This window comes from Gopherus flavomarginatus, chromosome 6 (genome assembly GCF_025201925.1).
Source record: "Gopherus flavomarginatus isolate rGopFla2 chromosome 6, rGopFla2.mat.asm, whole genome shotgun sequence".
NCBI classification, from domain to species: Eukaryota; Metazoa; Chordata; order Testudines; family Testudinidae; genus Gopherus; species Gopherus flavomarginatus.
Genome location: NC_066622.1, coordinates 137,045,670 through 137,061,823, shown reverse-complemented (window position 1 = coordinate 137,061,823; position 16,154 = coordinate 137,045,670). Strand labels below are relative to the sequence as shown.

General features: G+C 61.3%; 2 protein-coding genes across 6 annotated transcripts in view; both read right to left on the bottom strand.

Moving 5' to 3' along the window:
- TWNK (twinkle mtDNA helicase) overlaps positions 1-16,154 on the bottom strand; it is a 103,834-nt gene that overhangs the window by 25,190 nt on the left and 62,490 nt on the right. The window lies entirely within an intron of this gene.
- Positions 1-16,154, bottom strand: part of LZTS2 (leucine zipper tumor suppressor 2) — a 54,492-nt gene that overhangs the window by 8,996 nt on the left and 29,342 nt on the right. Inside the window, exon 1 of one of the 5 annotated variants that reach the window (XM_050958068.1) lies at positions 6,092-6,156. The exons of the other annotated variants lie outside the window; for them this stretch is intronic. The gene's annotated coding sequence lies outside the window, so the exon portion shown is untranslated. Of the gene's footprint in view, positions 1-6,091; positions 6,157-16,154 lie in introns of those variants that run through there. 5 annotated transcript variants of the gene reach the window in all.

Sequence of the window (16,154 nt, the reverse complement as noted above, 5' to 3'; positions counted from 1 at the left end):
CTCACAACTCCTGCAACCCGGCCTGCGTCTCCCATGGCCCCCTCGGCCCCTATCAATCTCACCCCAGCCCAGCGTGCTTTGCGCCTGGCTGCGTTTGTCTGGCAGTTGGGGCCTCCTGTACTAGCTCCGGGCCAACGGCTCCCCTGACCCCCAGCCCAGCCAGGGTCCCCTCCAGCAAAGGAGGGGGATGGGTGAGACCTCCCCTCCCCCACCCGTCTCATCTCCCTCCAGGGCAGGGGAGGCATCGGCTGAAGCTATCAAGGTAGAAGCCCATCGGCCTGGAACAGACTCAGTGACGCTGACACGACACGAGCATCTGGGCCCGTTCCCATTTCACGGGCCTGTGGAGCAGAGCCAGAGACGCCTGCCAAGAGACAACCTCCAGCTGCCCCGGCAGGCGTGGAAGCCTGCATCACCTCTTGCCTCCAGCTCTGCCGGTACCCCTCACTCGCGACCCGCAGCCCCCTGCTAGCCCAGCCCTGGGGTCCACCCCCAGCTCTGCCAGTGCCCCTCACTCCTGACCCGCAGCCCCCTGCTAGCCCAGCCCTGGGGTCCACCCCCAGCTCTGCCAGTGCCCCTCACTCCCGACCCGCAGCCCCCTGCTAGCCCAGCCCTGGGGTCCACCCCCAGCTCTGCCGGTGCCCCTCACTCCCGACCCGCAGCCCCCTGCTAGCCCAGCCCTGGGGTCCACCCCCAGCTCTGCCGGTGCCCCTCACTCCCGACCCGCAGCCCCCTGCTAGCCCAGCCCTGGGGTCCACCCCCAGCTCTGCCGGTGCCCCTCACTCCCGACCCGCAGCCCCCTGCTAGCCCAGCCCTGGGGTCCACTCCCAGCTCTGCCGGTGCCCCTCACTCCCGACCCGCAGCCCCCTAATGGCCCAGCCCTGAGCTCCTCTCCACCCTCCAGCTCAGCAGGAGCCCCTCAATCCTGACCCGCAGCCCCGATGGCCCAGCCCTGGGTTCCCACCCCCAGCTCTGCCGGTGCCCCTCACTCCCGACCCGCAGCCCCCTGCTAGCCCAGCCCTGGGGTCCACCCCCAGCTCTGCCGGTGCCCCTCACTCCCGACCCGCAGCCCCCTGCTAGCCCAGCCCTGGGGTCCACCCCCAGCTCTGCCGGTGCCCCTCACTCCCGACCCGCAGCCCCTGCTAGCCCAGCCCTGGGCTCCCCTCCCCTGAGCTCTGCCGGTGCCCCTCACTCCCGACCCGCAGCCCTCTAATGGCCCAGCCCTGAGCTCCCCTCCACCCTCCAGCTCTGCCGGTGCCCTCCTTGGCCTCTCTTGCGCAGAGGTGACCATGGTGCCTGCCAGGTGGTAGCTGGTAGGGCACAGTCGGCAGGTGAGTTACTAGCAGAGACCCACCGAGCTCATTGCACGTGTGAGCTCGTCGGGGTCTGGAGCCAGGCCTGCTGAGAGGCCGAGTGCAGAGCCACCCGCTGGCTTCTCTCCTCTCCTCTCCGGGCTGGGCTGGCCGAGACACGGGAGCCAAGGCCGGGATCCAGCCCAGAGCTTCCCAAGCCAGGCTCCGAACGTGTAGACACCCCGGCCCCCCAGGCCCTGAGCCTCCCTCAGGAGCACGTGGGCTGGTGGGAGGCTGCATCCAGCCACAGAGCAGCCTGTTACCCCCCCCCCACCAGCCCACGTGCCCCTCCCCTGCACGGCCTATTTCCCCAGGCGAGGAGGACAAAGCCCAGTGCAGTCCAGGCGCAGGCTCGGCTGCTGCTTCTCTGCACGAGGAGTCCCCAGGGGTCCACGTGGGGGGTGTTAGTCAGGCCATGGCCATGCTCCTCAGGAACCTCTCCCCCAGCGTCCCTGCTCCTACCGGGAGATCAAGGCCTGGGAAGAAAGTCACAAGGGCGCTGAGCCCAAGCATGGGTGGGGGGGGGGCGCAGCTCCCCAATGAGCAGGACCCAGCAAGGCCAGTCTCCTGGGTCCCCAACATATCTGACCCCCAACCACTGCCTGTCTGCACCAAGGGGCCCGTCAGTGGGGAGGGGGTCTGGCACCAGTGCTCCAGTCACCCCGTCCCCCCCCCACACGGGCACCCCACTCTGCAGGGCAGGTGGATAGCCCAGCCCGGCCCGGCCAGCTGCTCAGGGGATGGCCCAGGAACCATGTCCCCAACCAGCCAGACCTACCGATGCCCATCACAGGGCCCCCAACAACCCAGCCAGACCCACTGATGCCGAGTTCACCCCCCACAGCCTGACCACCACCGCTGACCCCCAGACATCAGCAACGGGAGCTGGGGTCTGGCACAAACTCAGCCTCTCCCGCGCTACCCCCTTGCCCTGGCTTTGTTCAGCCTGGGTCTCTGCGGCCCAACTGACGGCTCCTCCCGTGCTCAGGCCCTGCCCATCGCTGGGGTCGGCCCCCGGCCCAGCCTGATCCCCGCACCTGGAGCCTCCTTTGGGTCACCCCCAGCTCCACGTGGAGCCACCCAGCCCAGTGCAGCCCTCCGGTGCCGAGGGGCCCAGAGCAGGCCCACGCTGCGCAGGCCAGGGGCAGACAGCGAGAGACTTTGGGCGCTTCCCTCTGGGGCCAGGGGTAACTCCATCGGATCCACCCCGACCAGCACCCTCTCCCTGCAGGTGTGGGGGGCTCCGCGGCCGGCCAGCCCCCGGGGGCTCAGAGGAGCCTCTGGTACGCAGCCCCCACTTGCCACTCGGTGCCAGCGGCTTTCCCAGGCCTGGCACATGGCGCAGGGCCAGGCTGCGTCAGGGGAACCACGCGGCCGACTCTGGGGGGCTGGGCTGTGCAGGGGGGATGCCCCAGCCCCAATGGGAGCCTCGCAGAGCATGGCTGGCCGCAGCCCCCAGGACAGAGACAGGCACACGGGCCTGCCCCTGGGCCGGGCTCCCCACGGCCACCTGGCACCAACTCCACAGATAAACAGCATCCAACAGCACCCTGCCAGCCCGGGCAATCCTGGGGCAATCCGGTGCCCCTACTGCATACGGACCTGCCTCGCACCTCCAGCCCCCCGCGCCCCCCACGGCGCACGGACCAGCCTCGCATCTCCAGCCCCCTGTGCCCCGTGCCCCCCACCGTGCACGGACCAGCCTCCCACCACCAGCCCCCCACCGCGCCCGGACCAGCCTCGCACCTCCAGCCCCCCGCGCCCCCCACGGCGCACGGACCAGCCTCGCACCTCCAGCCCCCCGCGCCCCCCACCGCGCACGGACCAGCCTCGCACCTCCAGCCCCCTGTGCCCCGTGCTCCCCACCGCGCACGGACCAGCCTCGCACCTCCAGCCCCCCGCGCCCCCCACCGCGCACGGACCAGCCTCTCATCTCCAGCCCCCTGTGCCCCGTGCTCCCCACCGCGCACGGACCAGCCTCGCACTTCCAGCCCTCCACGCCCGGACCAGCCTCGCACCTCCAGCCCCCCGCGCCCGGACCAGCCTCGCACCTCCAGCCCCCCGCGCCCCCCACCGCGCACGGACCAGCCTCGCATCTCCAGCCCCCTGTGCCCCGCGCCCCCCACCGCGCACGGACCAGCCTCGCATCTCCAGCCCCCTGTGCCCTGTGCCCCCCACCGCGCACGGACCAGCTTCGCACCTCCAGCCCCCCACCGCGCACGGACCTGCCTCGCACCTCCAGCCCCTCGCGTCCCCCACCCCGCACGGACCAGCCTCGCACCTCCAGCCCCCCGCGCTCCCCACCGCGCATGGACCAGCCTCGCACCTCCAGCCCCCCACCGCGCCCGGACCAGCCTCACACCTCCAGCCCCCCACGTCCCCCACCGCGCACGGACCAGCCTCGCACCTCCAGCCCCCCGCGCCCCCCACGGCGCACGGACCAGCCTCGCACCTCCAGCCCCCCGCGCCCCCCACCGCGCACGGACCAGCCTCACATCTCCAGCCCCCCGCGCCCCCCACCGCGCACGGACCAGCCTCGCACCTCCAGCCCCCTGCGCCCCCCACCGCGCACAGACCAGCCTCGCACCTCCAGCCCCCCGCGCCCCCCACCGCGCACGGACCAGCCTCGCACCTCCAGCCCCCTGCGCCCGGACCAGCCTCGCACCTCCAGCCCCCCACCGCGCCCCCCACCGCGCACGGACCAGCCTCGCACCTCCAGCCCCCCGCGCCCCCCACCGCGCACGGACCAGCCTTGCACCTCCAGCCCCCTGTGCCCCGTGCTCCCCACCGCGCACGGACCAGCCTCGCACCTCCAGCCCCCTGCGCCCCCCACCACGCACGGACCAGCCTCGCACCTCCAGCCCCCCGCGCCCCCCACCGTGCACGGACCAGCCTCGCATCTCCAGCCCCCTGTGCCCCCCACCGCGCACGAACCAGACCAGCACCTCCAGTCCCCCATGCCCCATACCCGCCACATGGACCAGACTGGCACCTCCACCCCATCACCCCACCATGCACAGACCAGACCAGCACCTCCAGCCCCCGCGCCCCCCACTCCCCACCGGCCAGCCCTGGTGGCTCGTGGTCCCACAGGGCCCCCCAGCCTGGCATTAAGGCGGGACTCTCGCACCCCAGCAAGGGGCCCCACGCGTGTGCAATGGGGCAGCCAGCCCCGGGGGAGGGGGAAAAGGGGGCTGAGGATGCGGGGGGGGCGCTTGGGACAGGAAGGGGAAAAGGGGGGAAGATGACGCCGTGGGGGCTGGGAGCAGGAGGGGAGGGGGAGGAGGAGGTGGGGGGGCTGGGGGAAGATGACACCGGGGGAGCTTGGAGCAGGAGGGAGACAGAGGACGCCAGAGGGGGCAGGACGGGGAGCAGAGGACGCGGGGGGGGGCTGGGGGCAGGAAGGAGGGTGGGGCAGGCGGGGGGAGCAGGAGCAGGAGCGGGGGGGCTGGGGGCAGGAGGGAGGGCGGAGCAGGCAGGGGGGCAGGAGCTGGGGGGCTGGGGGCAGGAGGGGGGACAGAGGACGCGGGGGGGTGGGGGCAGGAAGGAGGGCAGAGAAGGCGGGGGGAGCAGGAGCAGGGGGGCTGGGAGCAGGAGGGAGGGCGGAGCAGGCGGGGGGGGACAGAGGACCCGGCGGGGGGGCTGGGGGCAGGAGTGGGGGCGGAGCAGGCGGGGGGCAGGAGCGGGGGGGCTGGGGGCAGGAGCAGGGGGGACAGAGGACAAGGGGGGGCTGGGGGCAGGAGCGGGGGGGCGGAGCAGGCGGGTGGACAGAGGACCCGGCGGGGGGCTGGGGGCAGGAAGGAGGGCAGAGAAGGCGGGGGGAGCAGGAGCGGGGGGGCTGGGTGCAGGCGGGGGGGACAGAGGACCCGGTGGGGGGCTGGGGGCAGGCGGGGGGGACAGAGGACCCGGCGGGGGGGCTGGGGGCAGGAAGGAGGGCAGAGAAGGCGGAGGGAGCAGAAGCGGGGGGGCTGGGAGCAGGCGGGGGGCTGGGGGCAGGAAGGAGGGCAGAGAAGGCGGGGGGAGAAGAAGCGGGGGGGCTGGGAGCAGGCGGGGGGTCAGAGGACCCGGCGGGGGGGCAGGAGGGGGGGTGGAGCAGGCGGGGGGGACAGAGGACCCGGCGGGGGGGCGGGGGCAGGAGGGGGACAGAGGACCCGGCGGGGGGGCTGGGGGCAGGCGGGGGGGCGGGGCAGGCGGGGGGGCAGGAGTGGGGGGGCTGGGGGCAGGCGGGGGAGACAGAGGACGCGGGGGGGGCTGGAGGGGGTGGTGGAGCAGGCGGGGGGGACAGAGGACCCGGCGGGGGGGCTGGGGGCAGGAGGGGGAGAGGACCCGGCGGGCGGGTAGGAGGGGGGGCGGAGGGACAGAGAACGCGGGGGGGCTGGGGGCAGGAGGGGGGGCGGAGCAGGTGGGGGGGACAGAGGATCCGGCGGGGGGGCAGGAGGGGGGGCGGAGGACCCGGCGGGGGGGCTGGGGGCAGGCGGGGGGGCAGGAGTGGGGGGGCTGGGGGCAGGCGGGGGAGACAGAGGACGCGGGGGGGCTGGAGGGGGGGGTGGAGCAGGCGGGGGGGACAGAGGACCCGGCGCGGGGGGACAGAGGACGCGGGGGGGCGGAGCAGGCGGGGGGACGGAGGACCTGGGGGGGGGCTGGGGGCAGGCGGGGGGGGGCAGGGCTCCCGGCCCCTTGGCGCTCAGGCCGCCCCCCCCGCTGCTCCCCGCGCCGGGATCGGGCCCCCCCGCACCCACCTTGGCCGGCCGCCTCCATGTCGCGACGCCGGGCGGCCCCGCAGCCCCGCCCGCTCGGCTCCCCGGCCCGGCCCGGCTGGAATCGGCCCCGCCCCCAGCTCGGCCAGGCCCCGCCCCCGGACCAGACCAGCGCCCAGCCCCGCGCGGCCCCGCCCCCTGCCCGGACTAGCCCCGCCCCCAGAACCGCTCGGCCACGCCCCCTGCACCGCTCAACACGCTGCCATACCCCCACTGCCCCACGAGCTCCACTGCGGCCCCCCCACGGCCCCGCACCCTCCCCAGCTCTTCCTGCTCCCCCACAGGGAGCAACACCCTCTAGCAGGCAGGGCAGGGCAGGGCCATTGTCCCCATGGTACAGATAGGGAAACTGAGGCACAGAGAGGCTAAGCAACTTGCCCAAGGACACGCACAAAGCACCTCACACACCTTGAACTCCACTGGGATCCTTCCCATCCCTAGCTCACTGCCATGCCCTCTGACTGAGAATGACCACACTCATGTCACCCCCCCGGTGTCACACAACACCCCTCTCAAAGCAGGCTCCTGGAACGCACAGCACGGGTTTGAGGGAAAGGGGGAGTCACTGAAACCCCAGGAACACCCAGCGCCAGGCAAGACGGGTGCTGTCAGGCACCCATAGGCTAAGCCTGTACCCCTAGGGGAGGAGAGGCACTGTAGCCTAGAAGTTAGAGTTATGGGATGGGATGTCAGGGTTTTATTTGTGCCTTTCACAAAACCCACCTAGAACTGGATTTTCTGGGGTGCTGAGCACCTCCCATGCCAGCTGGAATCAGTGGGAGATACAGGTACCAGTCAGGCATCCAGAAATCAGAGGCACTGTTGAAATTTTTGGCCTTAAACTCTTTGTGCTTCTGGTCTCTGTCTGTGCGCTAGGGGCAAAGGGCCCAGCACCCCCTGGGGAGTGCAGTCTGAGCCTGAGGCCTCATGGCAGGATCATGTTGGAGGAGGAAGTCGCTGGAATCTCATTCCCCAGGAAATCTGAATAGTTCCATGGCTGATCGTGGGCTGCTGGGTGGGAAGTCCAAGGAAAATCCCTGTACAGGTTTGTGAGTTACTAGAGATTGTGCACCACTTCGATGTAAGGTGGAGCAGAGACTGTCTTTTTGATCTGTGCCTGTACAGCCCCCAGCTCATTGGGATCCGACACGAGCAGTTACGCACTGTGATAATACACACAGTACATGATAATGACAAGCAAGAGAGATGATTAGACAATGGCTGTGCGGTTTAAGATAGACTTTTCTCCCCAGGAGCTTGAAGACAGCTGGGAAACCCTCTGAGGCTGCATGGGTGAACAACTCAGCTACCACTACCCTAAATACCACTAGGGAAGAGATTGAATTCTGCTGTTGAAAATGGAAACCTCACAAGATGAAGAAGGAGGAAGCCAGGCTAAACAGCAATATTGACTTCCTGAGCAAAAGCAAGAAACAAAACATAATGCCCAGAGGACTCGCCAATTACCACCCTCTGATCACTATGCACAACTCCAGATATGGTGAACAGCTCTGCAGACAGATTTCAGAGACACTGGGGAACCATCTCCTGCACCCTACGTGCTCCAGAAGGGACCATCTCAAAGTAGAAATCATCCCTTGCAGGAAGCCCCTGACTGGAACTATCTGCACTCTTCAAAGGACTGAACCAACCCGACACCATCCTCACATGCGGAGAACAGAAGGATTCTTCCGCCACCTCTGCCTCCAAGAATTCCTTCGCCTCCCGGCCCACAGTCATCAGCAGACTGGACGCCCCCAGCAGGCGAAACCACACACTGGATTGTTACCTCAATTGCTTCAGAGGGGAAAAACCTCCACTGTGAAATCCGTAACAAACATCACAGCCCCCTGCTAGGGCCTGGGCTACGTTGCAAAGTTAGATGGACCATCAGCAGCCTTGCCTGGATCTGGTTACCTGTGTCAACCCTCAATGTCTTCCAGCAGCTGTCCCACAATGCTGGACACTGACCGCTCTGGTCACAGTTGGGAACTCCACTGCTCAGGGGTCACAAGGACCAGAAGTGCCCCCTCCCCTCCCCTCCCCTCTCTCCTTTAAAACCCCACACATTTTTGAAAACCCTTTTCCTGATTGCCCAGTGCACTCTCCACTGTGTGCAACTGCCCAGCTGGCTGGGCTGGCTCCACGCTCCAGTCACACTCTGGCACGGAGCAGACAGGAGATACTGGAGATCAGAAAGCCAGGGAGGCCAATACTCGATCCACAGCAGAGCCACAGACCTGCCGCTTTTACAAAGAGCTGCGTGCCATACTTGGTGGAGACTTCATCACATCCCGCAGAGCATCGGAGATAGCCCCGAGGAGCATGAGTCCCAGACTCCTGGCATGAACAGCGAGGACGAAAATAGGTGACATGAGCCCAGGGGATCCAGCTATGCCACAAGCCAGGACCTCTTTGAGACTCCACCACAATCCAGTCAGTCCTGGCAGCCAAGCAGGGGTGAGCCCGATAAGGGGAAGGAACCTTGGGTAAGTGTGTAAATGTATTTCCCATCCCATTTATTTAGTCGCACTAGAAGAGGCAGCGCTACAACAAAAAGAGGTAGAGTTATCCGCTTTTCGTTCCCCTATACAGTTAAGCAGGGGTGGAGGAGCAGTTTGTTTATATACACAGGGATGTCCTTTTAATCCTCCTGAGAGATCTTGAGGAAACTTTCAGGGAGGTTCTCCGCAATCCTCTCCCAAAGGTTTCTAGGGATGGCAGCTTTATTTCTTCCTCCACGGTAGGACACTTTCCCATGCCAACTGGTGATAACTTCAGCAGGCACCACTGCAGTAAACAAGTTAACGGCATTCCGGCCTGGACAGCTTCAGGTCTCCAGCAGCAGAGGTGCTCTCTCTGTGCCCTTGTTCCCCTTGAGTGATATATCGGCTAAAATCACCATCACCTGTGGAAAACAGGGCCAGCGTCCAGTGCCACTGCTTGACACTCTTCAAGTCTTGCAAGACATGAAATTCCCCCCTCATTCCCCTCGCCTCTGGTGGACCATACTCACCATGGCCAGTACCGTGAGTGGTGCCGTGCACAAGCCTTCTGAAGCAGAAGCGTCAATAAGCAGGTCTTGTTTAAAACTTTAAGGGAGTAAGAGAAAGCAGTTCTGAACCCTAACTTTCACTTTCCCTTGTGACTATAGTGATAGTGGTACCTCTGGGTGTTTTATCTATAGCTGCTGCCGTTGCAGCCTTGAGTGGTTCCTTCTCCACACCCATGGAACACCTGAGCCAGATGATGAGAAGAAAGAAGAGGACTTGAGGTGACACATTAAGTGAGAACCTACAAGCCAGTGCTGCACCAGATCACGAACAAAGGGCAGGAGGGTGAATATTGCAGACAGCCTGGGGAAGGAATTAGTGGACAGAAGAAAGGCCCAGGAGTCCCAGCAGGACAAGGAGAGGGAAGTGCACCAGGACACAATGGGGCTTCTCTGCCAGCAAACACAGATGCTTCAGACTCTTGGGATCTCCAGATTCAACAATCCTGGGCTCGACTCCTATTGCAGTCCCTACACCCCTCTCCCAGCTCAGCATTCCATACGGCCTCAGGGCCTACACACCTACCGCTACCAACCTACACCAGGAGAAACCACAGACAGCCACAGCTTGACCTACACTGACCTGTGACAACCATGGGTGCTGTATGTGTAGATTAAATGGACATGAATGTTCTTTCCCCTTGTTAACTTACATAAAAAAGTAATAAAGTAAGGAAATGGATTTGTTTATAAATTGCACTGATTTTTTGCTTGCCCTGGTTTTGTTACCCAAAATTCTATTGTTTGGAAAATAATTCTTCTTTATTCGTTCCCAGCATATGCTGCAAAGAGCAATGAAAGCACCCACTTCAGTACTTGTTACTGTGCAGTGTGACAACTCAGAGTATTAGTGACAGTAATAATCACAAATGTACAGCAAGAACAACAAAATTATGTGATGCATCGACAGTGTTATATTCATACATGTACACCAAGCACCACACAATTCTTAACAAGCCCCAAAACACCAAACGCCAGGTACAGCAGAGTCCATCACAATGCATTACTGTGGCTCACTGTTAAAATGCTCTTGCAAAGCTTCCCTGAATTGTATCACTCGGTGTCAAATTCTTCTAATAGCCCTTATGTCTGACTGTTCAAACTCAGCCAATAGCCACTCTACCCCTTCCCTATCCCCCAGGGGCAAGTTTTCCCCCTTTGCTTCACAGATATTATGCAGGACACAGCAAGCAGCTATAACCATTGGATTTTTTTTCCCTACTGAGATCCAACCTTGTGAGTATACAACGACAGCGTCCCTTCAATCTACCAAAAGCACATTCAGCTGTCTTTCTGCACCTGCTGAGCTAGTAGCTGAATCTTTCCTCGATGCTGTTGAGGTGGCCAGTATGCGATTCCATGAACCAGGGGAGAAAGGGTTTGGCTGCGTCCCCCAGGACCATTATTGGCAGTTCAACATCGCCAATGGTAATCTGCCGGTCAGGACGGAAGGTCTCTGCTTGTAGCATTCTGAACAGTCCTGTGTTCTTAAAGATGCAAGTGTCATGCACCCTCCCTGATAAGCCAAGGTTCGTGTCAGTGAAGCATCCCTGGTGATCCACCAGAGCCTGCACAATCATGGAAAAGGAGCCCTTTCTGTTGACATACTCTGTGCAAGGTGGACTAGTTCTAAAATAGGCACGTGAATGCCTATTTGCAATAGGCATTGCTGCAAATCCATCGACTATGTCCAACACATTGCTGAGACTCTCAGTCTGGCATAACAGGTGGTGATTAATGGCTCCAGGTGCTTGCATGACAATGGCCCCCATAGTGAATTTTCCAACTCCAAAATGATTCCCACTGACCGGCAGCAATCCAACTTTATAAGTGTCCACAGTACGATTGCCCCTTGCTTCTCCACTGTCAGTACAGCTCTCGTTCTGATGCCCCTGTGCTGGAGGGCTGAAGTGAACTTGGGACACAGATCCAGGAACACGGCCTCCCACTGCCAAAAGTTCTGCAGGCACCGTTCATCATCCCAAGCCTACATTACGGTGCAATCCCAGTCACTGCTCATTTCTCAGGCCTAGAAGTGGTGGTCCATTGTGTGCTGCTGATCTGTGAATTACATCAACAACCTTGAGTAGGTTCTTGTTCTGTCCCCCAGCAATCTGTCCTCCAAGCAATCATCATGTTTCGCGCTGATTCGGTTCTTCTTACAGCTCTGCAAATACCAGAGGATTGTGTGTCCTGTGCTTGCAATGCCCATGACAATAATGCAGAGCTGTGCAGGTTCCATGCTTCTGTCACAAGCCCACATCAAAGGGACCTTCTACATGCTTCCCAAGATACACAAACAAGGGAACCCAGCAGACCAATCGTATCTGGTCACAGCACTCTGACGGAAGGAGTATCGGGACTCACAGAAACCAGCCTCAAACCACTCACTGCAGAAAGGGCCAGCTTCCTCCAGGACAGCTGACTTCCTCCAGAAACTTTGCACCATTAACAACTGCCCTCAGAACCCATCCTCACCACCATGGGTGTCACCTCTCTATACACCAACATCCCTCACCAGGATGGCATCGCCGCCTGCCTCAAGTATTTAAAAGATAACGCACAACACTCAGAAATCCACCCGAAACACAATGCCAAACCCATCCATTTCATCCTCAGCCACAGCAGCTTCACATTCAACAACAAACGCCTTGTCCAAATGGTGGGAACAAGGTTGGGTCCCCAATGTGCTGACCTCTCCATGGGCTACCTTGAGGAAGGATTTCTGGACAAATGCACCACGAAACCAATGATACACCTGAGAGACATCAATGGTATTTTCATCCTCTGGACAGATCTGAACTGCACCACAACTCCATCCACCACCATCCATTAAACTCTCTCTAGAATACTCCCATACCAGCATCAACTTCCATCATAATCAGCTTCAGCAATGGAACTCTACAGACAACTACAGACAAGAAGCCCACGCATCAGCACACGTCCCTTCCCAGGTCCAGTAACCACCCCAACCACACCAAAACACCAGTTATCTACAGCCGGGCACTCAGACACCACAGAACATGCTTGGAGGAGAAAGTCGAGGATATACACCTTAACACACTTAAACCACCCTAAAGGACACTCTACCGCACATTCCATCATGGAATGGGCCACTCAAATACCCCAGGAAAACCACCCTCAATACAGAAAAAAACCCCAAACCCACTGACCGCAAACCCCTACTTGTCACGTACCACCCCACACGGGAACCCCTACGGGTATTATTAAACATTTACAATCCATATTTGATGGAGGCCCCATCTTGAAAGAAATATTTTCTGAACCCCCTCTTCTGGCCTTCATAAGTGCAGCAGCGGTCAAAAAAGCAAACAGGCTGTTAGGAATCATTTAAAAAAGAGACAGAGAATAAGACAGAGAATATCTTATTGCCCTTCTATAAATCGATGGTATGCCCACATCTTGAATACTGTGTACAGATGTGGTCTCCTCATCTCAAAAAAGATATCCTGGCACTAGAAAAAGTTCAGAGAAGGGCAACTAAAATGATTCAGGGTTTGGAACAGGTCCCATATGAGGAGAGATTAAAGAGGCTAGGACTCTTCAGCTTGGAAAAGAGATGACTAAGGGGGGATATGATAGAGGTATATAAAATCATGAGTGATGTGGAGAAAGTGAATAAGGAATATAATATATATTCCCATAATACAAGAACTAGGGGTCACCAAATGAAATTAATAGGCAGCAGGTTTAAAACAAATAAAAGGAAGTTCTTCACGCAGCGCACGGTCAACTTGTGGAACTCCTTGCCTGAGGGGGTTGTGAAGGCTAGGACTATAACAGCATTTAAAAAAGAACTGGATAAATTCATGGAGGTTAAGTCCATGAATGGCTATTAGCCAGGATGGGTAAGGAATGGTGTCCCTAGCCTCTGTTTGTCAGAGGGTGGAGATGGATGGCAGGAGAGAGATCACTTGATCATTACCTGTTAGGTTCACTCCCTCTAGGGCACCTGGCATTGGCCACTGTCAGTGGACAGGACACTGGGCTGGATGGACCTTTGGTCTGACCCAGTCTGGCCGTTCTTATGTTCACACCTTTCAAGATCCAGGGGTCCCACAAACACCTATCACAACATGTGGCGTATTTCATCCAGTGCATCAAATACCCCAATACCAACTATCTGGGTGAAACCAATCACAATGCCCTCAAAGAGCTCACACACAGGAAAACGATCAAACACAAAACCACCATATCACCGGTGGTTCACAAAGAGATCACTCCCTAGCTGACCTCTCGCTCCTCGTCCTCAAAGGAAACCCGCACGACACCTTCAAAAGACGAGCCTGGGAGCTTAAATTCATAACTCTGCTAGACCCCCAATGCCACGCACTTGACACACTCATTGCAGGACTGGGGCCTTCCCGACCAGAAAGCCCCTTTCAGAGTGCACAGCGGGCATCTGCCCATTGAGACATCACCACAGGCAGCTCATGGCCCCAGCCCAGGGCTCCCGCTAGATCGATCTGCAGGGAGAGGGGTCCGTTTCTCTTTGAAGTGCCAACAGCACAATCCTCCAAAAGATGTGAGTCCCCCCCACCACCAGGCCATCTGCTGCTGGTGCCCCCGTGAACTCAGCTTGGCAGTAGGAGAAACCAAACCAAACAATAGTGGTGCACTGGCACAAGCACAGCCGCTGATGACCTGTGCTCCCTCGCGGGTGCTCCAGGACCCCCTCCACGGGGCTCTCTCTAGCTGCCAAAGCAATTCATCGCACGAAGCCAGGGTAACGCCAGGGCCACGGTACCCGCAGAGCTGGGAAAGCAAAGGGAGCATGAAGGTCATGGTTCAGAGACACACCCACTCGAGCATGGTGCACACGGAGACGCTTCCATGCCCTGGCTGGGGGGAAGCCCTCACCCTTTGAGTCCGGACCACGTGCCAAGCTTGACACAGGCGAGGAGGTCCCCATTGGCGCCAAAGGGGGAGCCGTCTTGGGTCAGGAGCAACGTCTTTTACTGGCTCAACAGCTGGTGATGGAGGGGACACGCTTTTGAGCTCCACAGAGCCCTTCTGCAGGTGTGGGGAAGGTCACCAGAGAGCTCAGAGCTCCACCACCCCAACAGCTCTCCTAGGACAGAGGAAACTGACCAGCATGAGGGCTGAATTCGTTAAAGCCCAGGAGAGGGATCTAGACCCAGCCCCACTGAAATCAGCAAAACTGAGTCTCTTGTCAATGTTCCACAGCGATTTAAAGTCAAACCTGGGCAGCTCCGCAGACAAGACCAAACTCTCCTCCTCAGCTTCGAAAATGGCTGAGCAAGGCACAAAAGGCAAAGAGAAAAGTTGTTCTTTCTCCAGTCGCTCTATTTATTCCGTAGAGTCATAACAGCCAAGAGGCGCCTCCCCCGGCATTCCCTGCCCACACACTGCAAAACGATCAACGGAGCCAAGAGCAGCTCCCAGCGCGGGAGAATCCGAGAAAACAGGCAGCTCCAAATTCCCCATTTTCCTCTCCCCGCTCAACCACTTGCTTCTCCAACGCCCTCCTCCGCCAAGGCACCTTGCTGCGCGCACCGCAGATTCGCAGATTTGGACTATTTCAGGCAGGGGGAGCTGGCTGGGGTGTCTGAGCAATGCCGCCCCCTCCTGGATGGAATCGGAACTGATCCAGTATGTCATAGGCCCTGTACTGCTGACACCTCAGGGGGATTCTCCTTTAGCTCGAATGGATCAGCAGGATTCCAGCTCTATCCCTGGCCATGATGCCCAACACAGGGAGATTATAATGTTATTCCTGCTGCCCTTCGCCTGCCTGCCAGAGCCCTACACCCTGCGTGGCAGGGGACCCTCCCAGGACTCAGCAGCTCTCCAGAACCCAGACCCTGGACAACGGTCCCAGACCAACGGCCTGGCCATATGGGCCCCTTTCAGCCGGTAGGTAGCTGTGGCCTGCAGGAGCCCAGGGCTGGGCTAGCAGGGGCTGCAGGTCGGGAGTGAGGAGCACGAGCTCTCTTTTGCTCTCGGCTCTGATCAGGTGTGCGTGCAGCCTGGCTGCTTGGACCCCAGCCCCCGCACTGGGGCTCAGGGGGGCAGTGACCTGTGCCTCCTGCCCCCAGGAGATGCCCCATGACCCAGCTGCCCCAACACACAGCAAAGGGGAGAAGGGAGCAGCCCTGACAGCATGGCCAGCTCCCACCCAGCTGGCCCCACTCACAGGCAGGGCTGGGGACCCGGTTCACCCCCCAGCCACAGTCCCTTCCCTGAGAGCCACCAGGCCTGGCCAGGGAGCCCGTGGGTGCAGGAGAAGAGTGAGGGTGTTAATGAGGCGGGACGACCAATGGGGGCAGTGGCAGGGGGCCGGATCAATGGGGGATGGATGCTCCGGTGCAGGAGTGAAGAGGGGGCGTAGGCTGGGACTTGGGGGGGATTTCACAACCCCCCCACGACGCCTGAACACATTCCTAACTGGGCACATGTATCCCCCACCCCTCAGCCCACACCAGGAGCCCAGCGTGTGACGTGTGCCAGCTGAGGGGTCAGACCACCGCCCCCACACACACACGCTTGGCTGCCTGCTCTCACGCTGCACGGCGGCTGTGGAGGTGCCCGCAGCCAGGGCTGCAGCTGGCATGGGCCTGGCAGCACAGAGCCCAGCACCTCGCTGCCACCTCCAATCAATCCACCCACGCGCAGGGAGAGCAGCGACACCGGCCAGAGGCACATGGGACATGCAGGGCCCCCAGCCCCCTCCCCCCACCAGCACCTTTAGTGCCACCTCGCCAGGGCCCGAGCTCCCACCACCCCACCAGCATCCCCAGTGTCCCCCCCCCCGCCAGGGCCCCCAGCCCCCACCACCCCACCAGCACCCTCAGTGGCCCCCCACCAGGATCCTCAGCTCCCACCACCCCACCAGCACCCCCCGTGCCCCCCACCAGGGACCCCCCATCAGGGTCTCCAGCCCCAACCACCCCACTAGCACCCCCAGGGCCCCCCCATCAGGGCTCCAAGCCCCTGCCAGCATCCCCAATA